Source organism: Berghia stephanieae, chromosome 1 (genome assembly GCF_034508935.2).
Source record: "Berghia stephanieae isolate SIO BIC M18660-M18661 chromosome 1, UCSD_Bste_1.3, whole genome shotgun sequence".
NCBI lineage: Eukaryota > Metazoa > Mollusca > Gastropoda > Nudibranchia > Aeolidiidae > Berghia > Berghia stephanieae.
The window spans coordinates 1,945,107-1,956,313 of NC_088360.1; the positions used below are offsets into that span (position 1 = coordinate 1,945,107).

Consider the following 11,207-nt stretch of genomic DNA (forward strand, 5'->3'; position numbering starts at 1 on the left):
AATCAACTGCTAAAATAAACCTGAAGTAGCAGATGTGAGCAGAGTTGAAAGACGATCCTGGGATCGAGAACTTACCTTACATTACAGTACTCTGGTGATCATGTTTGGTGTCGTTTTTATGCACCTCCGTTGGAGGTGTACAGAAACGCACCGTTTTATGCACCTCCACTGGTGGTGTACAAAAACGCACCGTTTTTATGCACCTCCGTTGGCGGTGCTGGTTGATTAATGAAAATGTTGCTGCTTGAAGCTCGAAGGAAAAAAATAACGATAAGTGTTGAATTGTAAGCCTCAATTTAATAGACGAAGACATACTGTGGGCGTTTCTGATTTCCCCTTTATCAACCAAACACGACGAATAAGACACTAAGGACGAATGAGAGATGTGTAGTGTGAATGGCGTAGATAAGGTAAATAGACATAAACAATGATGGGACAGGAAGTTTTTGAAAAACAACAACAAAAACAACAACAACAACAAAAGAAGAAGAAAAAAAACCCAATAAAATGACAAAGACGCGGTAAACGAATAATACACTGATATAATGATAAAATATTATAAAATGATAACAATCGACGTACATATAAATGCATGCCGATAACACATTGAATGGTACCGATGTTGATTTTAAAAAATATAATAATAATAATAATAATAGATTAATTTAAGGTTTTAAATATATGTCCAGTAACTATAACAACAAAAATGATGTCTTTCTCAATAAAGTAAACTTTTTTTTTAATGTCCACAATGGGATTGAACCCAGTACTTTCAAGTTTAGAGTCTGACAGCTTATCCACTGCGCTACGGAGCCACCTGATTGTTCTTAACATTTAATAAGGTCTTTCGAAGACCTTATATTTTACCTTCAATGCAACTTCTATTTTCTGGTTTTAAATTTCGATTTTTTAGATTATTTTTTTTTTTAATTTATTACCAAAGAAATTAAATCTGGGTATTATCCAGCCGAAACCATCACACTGAAAGCATCATGGGGCAATAATAATACTTGATGTCATAAATAGATGAAAACTGTTGAAAACTTAGTGTAGATCTGAATTCCGTAAAGTAATAAAGTGAATACATTATTTCGAATGCAACGATTTGCGTAAAAATGCCCACTGACAACTTTTTACAGTGTCCAGATTGGTTGTTTTCGAGAGTGTTAGTGTCGTCAGTACGTATTTTATGATATCTATTTGACTCAACGAACTTTCAAACTGACTTTAAATTATAAAAGGAAATCAAGTTATCTGTTTATCTGTAAAAAATACATTTCTAATTTTCAAATCTTTCAGTAGAGTTGTGCGCCTTATCATTTTTTATTGACTCAAATAAGCACAATGTTCTCCACAAGGCTATCTTTTTTAAAGAAAGGATATATATATATATATATATATATATATATATATATATATATATATATATATATATATATTTATATATATATCTTAACAAGGTAGGTAGGGGGTCAATAATAACACTATCGCCGTCTAATATTCGTTAATAAAACCTCTACTCCCAACCCTTTCCCGTCCCCCTATCTTATGCTTGATTTATAATATTATAGCTTTTACCTTGGTTTATATTTCATCCCATTACTTCATCTCATTGTCGCTCCCCCCCCCCCCCCCCCCCCCCCCTCCCTCTCTCTCTCTCTCTCTCTCTCTCTCTCTCTCCCTCCCTCTCTCGCTATCTCTCTCTCTTTTTTTTTCTTTCTCTCACTCTCTCCTTCCCTTGCACACACACACACACACACACACACACACACACACACATACACACATTTTTTTTACCTCTAATGTTTTAAATGTAATATAACATATTTCCTTTTCTTGTTTACCCGAAGAAGACCAAAAGTCAAAACGTCGTTTACTTTGTTTTATATTTTATTTTACTATTCCTTCTATAGCTAGTTACTCATTCACATCTGAGTCGATTGAGTAATGTGTGTAAAGTGGACACCACGTCGAGATCAGAATTGTCAGCCACGTTTGTAATAAACAATTATCATTTATGCAAGCAATAATACAACTGTTGCCCTTCAGAACCCTGGAACTTAGCTTATCCCATTTTCTTTCACCATAATGGTATTAACAATGAGCATTGTAAATCCTTGAAAATGAGCAATACAAATTTTCATATTTATTATTCATATATTTTTTTAACCCTCTCCTTACCACCCATAGGAAAATCGTCACATTTGTTACAATGCAGCCAACAATTTTCTTATTCTGATTTCATTTTGTTATAATTATAGCTATAAAAACTCGACACTGTGTTGCAGAGCTCATTATATATATATATATATATATATATATATATATATATATATATATATATATATATATATATATATATATATATATATATAATATCCTTTTTACTAACTCTGTTTGAAAAAACTATTTTAGTTTTGGGTATGGCGTTTCATGTAAAATTATGAAAATAGCTGGTAAGGAGAGAGTTAAATGTTCATTCACACAAGAATAGAGACAAACAAGGGGATAGATAACATTGAAAATACGTTGTACAAGAAAGAGGCGAATCGCTTTGCGTGAATATACCAGGATGGTACAGATTTACCTATCCAACAACAAGCGAGACACTTTCGTCTTCGCAAGTACGTACGTAGTAGTTTTCGGTTTTTGGAGTTAACCTGTTACTATTTATAGCATACTTCGTTCATGTGGTGTGTGAGTGTAAGGTTGGTTTGTTTATATCATTAATTACCAATCACCAGAGGGGTTTGTTTCGTTCGCTAGACTAATAATAATTAGTAAGTGGACCTAAGTTGGGATTATCGCTTGTCTTTTTGTATCTGGCTTTGAGAAGGAAGACCTGCGAGCATTCCGTGTCTTTATTCGAATTTTTATTACAAAACCTTATTTCAGTTTGCAGTGGGAATAAAGAAAATCCTGTGTATACCTGAGATATGCAGGTAGGTAGAATTGAAACGTGCGCGATGAAAACTAGAGGAGGAATTTGATAATTTATGTGTGTTCGCAGCTATTCAAGGATGTGTGATTAAGAGAGCGAATTACATATTTCGATTTTAGCGTGTTTTTTCACTTTGAATTGAGGCCAGTATATAATTCATATACATTAAACACTATTATTATTATGAAATAATCATCATCATCATCATCATCATCATCATCATCATCATCGTCGTCATCATCGTCGTCGTCGTCGTCCTGATCATTATCAATCTCATAATCATCGTCATCATCATCATCATCATCATCGTCATCATGATGACCATCAACATCATCATTGTATCATCATTATAACGTCCGCTTCACCCCTTTCATTTTCGCTTCTCTCTCTCTCTCTCTCTCTCTCTCTCTCTCTCTCTCTCTCTCTCTCTCTATCTATCTATCAATCAATCTATCTATCTATCTATCTATCTATCTATCTATCTATCTATCTATCTATCTATCTATTTATTTATCTATCTATCTCTCACTCACTCTCTCACTATCTCTCTTTCCCTCTCTTTCTACATATCCCTCTCCCTACCCTCTCTCTCTCTCTCTCTCTCTCTCTCTCTCTCTCTCTCTCTCCTTTATTCTCCACCTTTACTAATTTCTGCTCTCTTCATCACGTTTGTTTTTCTTCTTTATCATTTCTCTTCTTCTTCTTCTTCTTCTTCTTCTTCTTCTTCTTCTTCTTCTTCTTCTTCTTTTTCTTCTTCTTCTTCTTCTTCTTCTTCTTCTTCTTCTTCTTCTTCTTCTTCTTCTTCTTCTTCTTCTTCTTCTTCTTCTTCTTCTTCTTCTTCTTCTTCTTCTTCTTCTTCTTCTTCTTTATCATTTCTCTTCTTCTTCTTCTTCTTCTTCTTCTTCTTCTTCTTCTTCTTCTTCTTCTTCTTCTTCTTCTTCTTCTTCTTCTTCTTCTTCTTCTTCTTCTTCTTCTTCTTCTTCTTCTTCTTCTTCTTCTTCTTCTTCTTCTTCACCACCACCACCACCACCATCACCCCTCCTCCTCCTCCTCCTCCTCCTCCTCCTCCTCCTCCTCCTCCTCCTCGTCCTCATCATCATCATCATCATCATCATCATCATTATCATCATTATATTTCTTTTTTGTTTGGAAGTATTTTCTTTGTTCAGACAATATTACTCCAATTTACAATAGGTAGGTAGGTAGGTAGGTAGGTAGGTAGGTAGGTAGGTAGGTACAATCCATTGTTGTAGTCATTAATATCGATGGTCATTAGCCACACTTGACTTGAGCCATGAATATTTCCTTTAAAAGTACCTCTGTACGTCCCACATATCTACCTCCAATTGATTCTTTCATCCATTGTCATACTGTAAAATGTGTGCTGTACTATGACAAGATGTTTTTCTATTACGTTTTGGACCCCTGAAAGTTTTAGCTTTAAAAATCGATCGATCAAGATTCTCCTCCAAATTGGATTCAGTAGTCTGATGTTACGCCGCCCGGCAACGGCGGCCATCTTGGTTCTAAACAAAGAAAATCATTACTTTTTATTCTTCATGCTGGCTAGAACTTTTCATATGCCTTGTGATCAGAATGTGTAAAAGTCAAAAAATGATCAAATTTATGGGGGTTTTTTCCTCTGGATACGCTTTTATGTTCGCCGGAGAAATATTTCATACGGCGTCTGCCATTGTTCCGATAGTTTAGAATCAGTTACTAAGTGACTATGAGGAAGGAAGTGACGATACGACTGTTGAAGACTATTGTCAAGAATTTCAAACCTCCAAATCTTTTGTTTGAGACATTCTGCCAAATTGGAGTTCATTTTAATAAGTTAAACTATAATATTTTGAAGTTAAATTTTGCTAGCCAAAAGGAAAAAAAATATTTATCAGTGGTCAAAATGGTACTTGTGTAGTTACACCAACAATCGCATCTGACATGATAATTATAGATCAATTGCCAGATAAAGTTAATTTCAAAAATCGATAAATTCAGATTACCTACCCCCCCCCCCCCCCCACCCCTTGTCCCTTTACCCGCTCTGAGCACCGCATAGTAGAGTCCTTGGAAAGGGATCTTTACTCTTATTATCTCAACGTACTCGGGTGTAAAATATGTCGGAAAAAATATAATATCGCCTAATAGGCGTCATATTTCGTCCTATATGTCAAGCAATGGACGCTTTGTAAAGCGCTTAGCGCTCGTTTAGTGGGTATTGCCCTATATAGCTTAAGTTTATTTTATTTTGTATTATTATTATTATTATTATTATTATTATTATTATTATTATTATTATTATTATTATTATTATTATTATTATTATTATTTGGTGGGGTTTAAGAACACGATCTCATACGTTTGTCCCAAAGGTGCTATCTTCTTATCTAAAGGAGTGGTTTGGAGGATATGTGACCTGAAGTGACCAATAAGACACACCACCTCTCCTCCTCCCCCTCCTCCTCCTCACACACACACACACAACACACACACACACATACATACATTATATAGATAGTATGCAGATGACGTCACTCAGGCCTTTGTTATTGTTTTTGCCATCCGCGTTTGTGAGTTGTTCTCACTAAACTGTATTAACCAGACTATAAAAGTTCATGGTTACACAGAGTTTGTGTGTTGGTCCGTTATACTTCCGGATGGCAATGTTGTGAACTCCTTGGCCAAGCGCATTCTATCTATACAGCCCATGGCGATGACCAATTGGATTCAATAGTCTGATGTCACGCGCCCGGCAACGGCGGCCATCTTGGTTCTAAACAAAGAAAATCATTACTTTTTATTCTTCATGCTGGCTAGAACTTTTCATTCCCTTTTCATATGCCTTGTGATCAGAATGTGTAAAAGTCAATACATGATCAAATTGATGGGGTTTTTTTCCTCTGGATACGCGTTTGAGCTCGCCGGGGAAATATTTCATACGGCGTCCGCCATTGTTCCGATAGTTTAGAGCCAGTGTTACTAAGTTACCATACGTCATTAGGAAGGAAGTGACAATACGACTGTTGAAGACTATTCAGGTTTACGTTATCTTTCATGAATGGTATATCCTATTCTCATCTCATGTAGTTCCATATCTGAAGCAGACGTCGGAGGTCATCTTCCGCCAAGCTGATCTATCTCTTGCCAATTCTATTAAAGCAGCGCCACCTTTCTCAGCTTCATCTGTCCAAGTTCTTATCCCTTTCAAATACGTTATTCTTTGTCTTCCTCTTATTCTTTTTCCATTCATCTTTCCAGTCAAGGCGAGTATTTCCAAACCAGGGTGGCGGATAATGTGTCCTAAAAATTCCATTTGGCGTTTGATGATTTTTGTTATCAGTGATCTTTTTCTGTTTGCCATTTCTAAAATTTCTTCATTTCTTTTCCTTTCCATCCATGACACCCTCATCATTCTTCTGTAAAACCACATTTCCACTGCCTCCAGTCTTTTAACCATGGTCTTGTTTATGGTCCAGCTCTCACAACCATATAGCAGCACAGACAGTACATAGCAATCCAGGACTTTGATTTTTGTTTTCATGCTAATATTCCTGTTTTTCATAATTGTATGCAGCTGGTTGAATGCATTCTTCGCCATACCTATTCTTTTCTTTATTTCACAATCTGATTTTCCATTGGATGTTACATTGAAGCCTAAATATTTGAAACATTCAACTTGTTGTATTGTTTGTCCTCTGCTTGTTATTACACAGGCTGGTGGGTTATTATTTTTAGATACCGTCATACATTCTGTTTTAGATATATTCAGTTCCAGTCCCATATTTTCACTACTCCTGACTACAACATCCAGTAATTCTTGTAGTTCATGTTCAGATTCTGCCAGTAGAACCGTATCATCTGCATACCTCAGATTTGTTACATTCTTTCCTCCAATACACACCCCCTTCTTATGTTCGATATCTCTTAATATCATTTCACTATAGAGGTTGAATAAATCTGGAGACAAAACACACCCCTGCCTAACTCCTCTTCTAATAGGTGTAAAACTGCTTAGTTCGTTGTCAACACGCATTGCTGCTTCTTGTTCCCAGTACAAATTCCGTAATATTCTTAAATCTTTACCATCAATGTCCAAGGATGATAGAATTTTGAATAGTTTTTCGTGTTGTACTTTATCAAAGGCTTTTGAATAGTCGATGAAACACATATACAGATCTTTATTTACTTCAATACATCTTTCCATCAGCATTGATAATGTGAATATTCCATTTCTGGTACCCTTGTCCTCAACAAAACCAAATTGCATCTCCCCAATTTCAGGTCGTATTTTATTTCTTATTCTTAGTAAAATTATCTTCAAAAGAATTTTTGTGAGGTGGCTCATTAGGCTAATAGTTCTGTGTTGTTCACAATCAACTGCCCCTGGCTTTTTTGGTAGTCCTATAAAAATGGATCGTTTCATATCAGTTGGCATTTTTCCTGTGTCATACACTTGATTTAGAAGGTTTGTGATGAATTCAATCCCCCATTCACCCAGGCCAGTCAAGGCTTCAATTGTTATGGCATCAGGTCCTGCAGCTTTTCCATTTTTCATGCTTTTCATGACGTTCCTAACTTCATCTTTCATTATAGAAGGCCCTTCCAGTTCTTTTATCATAGGCATTTCTCCTCGATTATCAAAAAAAGTTCTTCAATATATTCTGACCATCTGTTTAGAATGCAGTCTTTGTCCATGATGGTGTTTCCACGCTTGTCTTTGATGCATCCACTTTTAGCACCTGATTTAGTTTTGTTTGTCACTTCTTTGATTTTCTGATGGAAGAATTTGCCATTTTTTTCTTTGCAGGACATTATATAGTGACATTGTTCATTTATCCAGTCTTCTTTAGCTTCGTTGCATTTTCTTTTTATCTGCCTGTTCAGAGTCTTGTATTTTTCTTCCTGATTTTTGGCCTTTCTTCTCTCATTCATTAATTCTAATATCTCTGGAGTAATCCATTTCTTCTTCTGCAACTTAAGTGTGGTTGGAACATTTTCTTCTAATGATGCAGCAACACTGTCTTTAAACTGCTCATATTTCTCTTCTATATCTGTTAGTTCTCCAAGCACTTCAAACTTGTTTCTTACTGATAGTTCAAATTTTTCTTGTATCTTCTGTTCCTCCCGGAGAATGTCTAGTTGGTATTTAGGTTTAGCCTTTGCTCTTTTGCAGATTTTCAATTTAACTCGTATGGGGCATAGCACAGGTATATGATCGCTGTTACAGTCAGCCCCCGGCATAGATTTGGCATACAAAACCGAGTTTCGGAAACGTTTGCTGATGACTATGTAATCTATTTGGTTTCTCACTCCATCTCCAGGACTTTTCCATGTCCACTTCCTTCTATTGTGGTTTGTTGACCAAGTATTTGTGATTGTCAGATCATGTTGACGGCACCATTGAATAAGACGATCACCTCTGTCATTTTTGTCTCCCAGACCATGTGGGCCCACAATATCTTCTATTCTTTCTCGGCCCACCTTGGCATTAAAATCGCCCATGATGAGTTTTATGTCTGAAGACTTAAACTGATGCATTGCTTTATCTATTTGTTGATAGAAATTTTCCACTTCTTCATCATCGTGACTGGTGGTTGGGGCGTATATTTGTAAAATATCAAAATCAAAAGGTTTTGCTTGTAGTTTGATTGCCATTACTCTGTCTGATATGGGCCAGAATCCTTTGACTGCTCGCGCCGTTTTATTATCTAGTATAATTCCAACTCCCCTTTGGTGTTCTCCTCCTCCTGAGTATATAATTTTACAGTCATCATAATTAAGTTCTCCTGCTCCTTTCCATCTAACTTCTGATAATCCTAAAACATTGATATTCAATCTCTTCATTTCCATAACTACATTTGCTAATTTTCCTTTCTGGTACAGACTTCTTACATTCCATGTTGCTGTTCGTAATGTTTGGTGGTGCACAGTAGCTGGATGACGGTCGAGAGTCACCTGTTCACCTGCATGACTATCTCTACCGGACGAGGCTGTAATCGAGTTGCTCGAAAAACATCCATTGACGTCGTTGACTAGATTCGCTTGGACGGACATCATGACGATCTTGGGATGATACGTCAGTGGTTTCCCGTTGCCTTCTGACGGATTTTTATCTGGTTTACTCCATAGCCTTTTGACCTCCCGGTCATAACCCACAAGGTTTTAAGGCGCCTCCCATTCACCTTGATAGTCCCTTCATAGAGTATATGAGGCATTTTGTATGTGTAGCTGTGCTGCCAGACTACCCAACCTCACTCTCCACGACTATCGCCAGTTGGTCCGCGGCTTTACAGCTAACCTATAGATCAGGATCTGTAGGCCGTTCCACGATCCGCCACCTGTGGACGCGCTGGGTTGGGGATGGTCGCCCCAGCTGTACCCGGTATATCCTATTGACGCATAGAATTAGCTGATGTCAGCTTTGCTGCTGCTGTTGTACACTGAAAAAACGTGCTTTGTTGCTTTTAAACGTTTTATCAAGAAAACAAAAATTTTACTGTTGACTGTTGACAATGGGAGCGATCTATAGATAGTATGCGCTTGGCTAAGCAGCTCATAACATTGCCATCCGGAAGTATAACGGACCAACACACAAAACTGTGTATATCCGTGAACGTTTATAGTCGGGTTAATACAGTTCAGTGAGCATAACTCATAAACGCGGATGGCAAAAAACAATAACAAAGACCTGAGTGACGTCATCTTCGAACTATCTATATTCATGTTTTCGTCCAACCAAGTCACCGATCACATGATTTGTTGCTCTCCAAGGATTGGACAGTTCTTACTAAATGTAAACACGCTGCTTTATTTATGAAAGTTGTAAACATACCCATGTGTCAAGCTGAGCAAACTGACCAATCGTGATGTTAGATATTTCGAAAATTATGAACACTTTTCACTATGTAGGTCACTTTGAGCACACTTTGCAATGTGACCAATGACCTCGAGCACATGGAAATGTAATATAGATCGTGCCAATTGATTTACAAAGATCTGATGAAATCCCACTTGGTTGTAATAATTTACAATTGATTATACAATTGTTGCTTTACACTTGTTGATGAATTGTTGACTCCCGATTTAAACAAAAAAAATTATTTTATCGACCAATTAGGATGACTCCCAGGTTATAGTGGTTTGATACTCACCTTCGGATCGAAAGGCCCTGAGTTCAAGTCCCACTTTTAGCGGTGTTTAGTCGATCCTTGGAAAAGGCTATTTATTCACTGATCACATTCTCTCATCTCACTCAGGTGTAAAATGAGTACATTGCCGTTAACCGCGTTGTCTCTTTTGGGAAGCATTCTAATATCGCCTAACATATTATGTGTTGCTATTAGCAAGGAACTCATGTAAAGCGTTTGGAGCACGCTAAGTGGATATCACGTGATATAAATACGCTTATTTAAACTACTTCAAGAGACACTACAACTGAAGAAGATGCTTAGACATTTTTGAAAAGTCGGGGGTCGATTTCATTGATCGATTTATTAAGTAATTTTTTTCCCTGGCCAAAATTGTTGAAAGATGTTTTATCAGTGAATGTCTGAACGGGTGGATGATATCAAATATCAAACGAGCCTATGCGATGACGTCATAGAGGCTTCAAAATGGCATTGTTTATACAATGGGTCAAGTTTACCTTTGGGCACGAGGGTATTCGCCCACTTATTTACTAATTTCCATATTGATAGTATGCGCTTGGCTAAGAAGCTCATAACATTGCCATCCGGAAGTATAACGGACCAACACACAAAACTGTGAGTATCCATGAACGTTTATAGATAGAATGCGCTTGGTCGAGGAGTTCACAACATTGCCATCCGGAAGTATAACGGACCAACACACAAACTCTGTGTAACCATGAACTTTTATAGTCTGGTCAATACAGTTTAGTGAGAACAACTCACAAACGCGGATGGCAAAAACAATAACAAAGGCCTGAGTGACGTCATCTGCATACTATCTATAGATAATGTTGTGAACTCCTTGGCCAAACGCATTCTATCTATAGATAGAATGCGCTTGGCCAAGGAGTTCACAACATTGCCATCCGGAAGTATAACGGACCAACACATAAACTCTGTGTAACCATGAACTTTTATAGTCTGGTTAATACAGTTTAGTGAGAACAACTCACAAACGCGGATGGCAAAAACAATAACAAAGGCCTGAGTGACGTCATCTGCATACTATCTATAGTCTGGATAACACCGTTTAGTGAGTATTACTCATAAACGTGGATGGCAAAAAACAATAA

General features: G+C 37.0%; 1 protein-coding gene across 3 annotated transcripts in view; it reads left to right on the top strand.

Annotated features, from left to right (window-relative positions):
• The first annotated feature begins 2,644 nt into the window (after positions 1 to 2,644).
• Positions 2,645 to 11,207, top strand: part of LOC144963210 (cell division control protein 42 homolog) — a 33,109-nt gene continuing 24,546 nt past the window's right edge. The window contains exon 1 of one of the 3 annotated variants that reach the window (XM_078896999.1): positions 2,645 to 2,708. The gene's annotated coding sequence lies outside the window, so the exon portion shown is untranslated. The other 2 variants (XM_078897010.1, XM_078896988.1) reach the window with 2 other exon arrangements.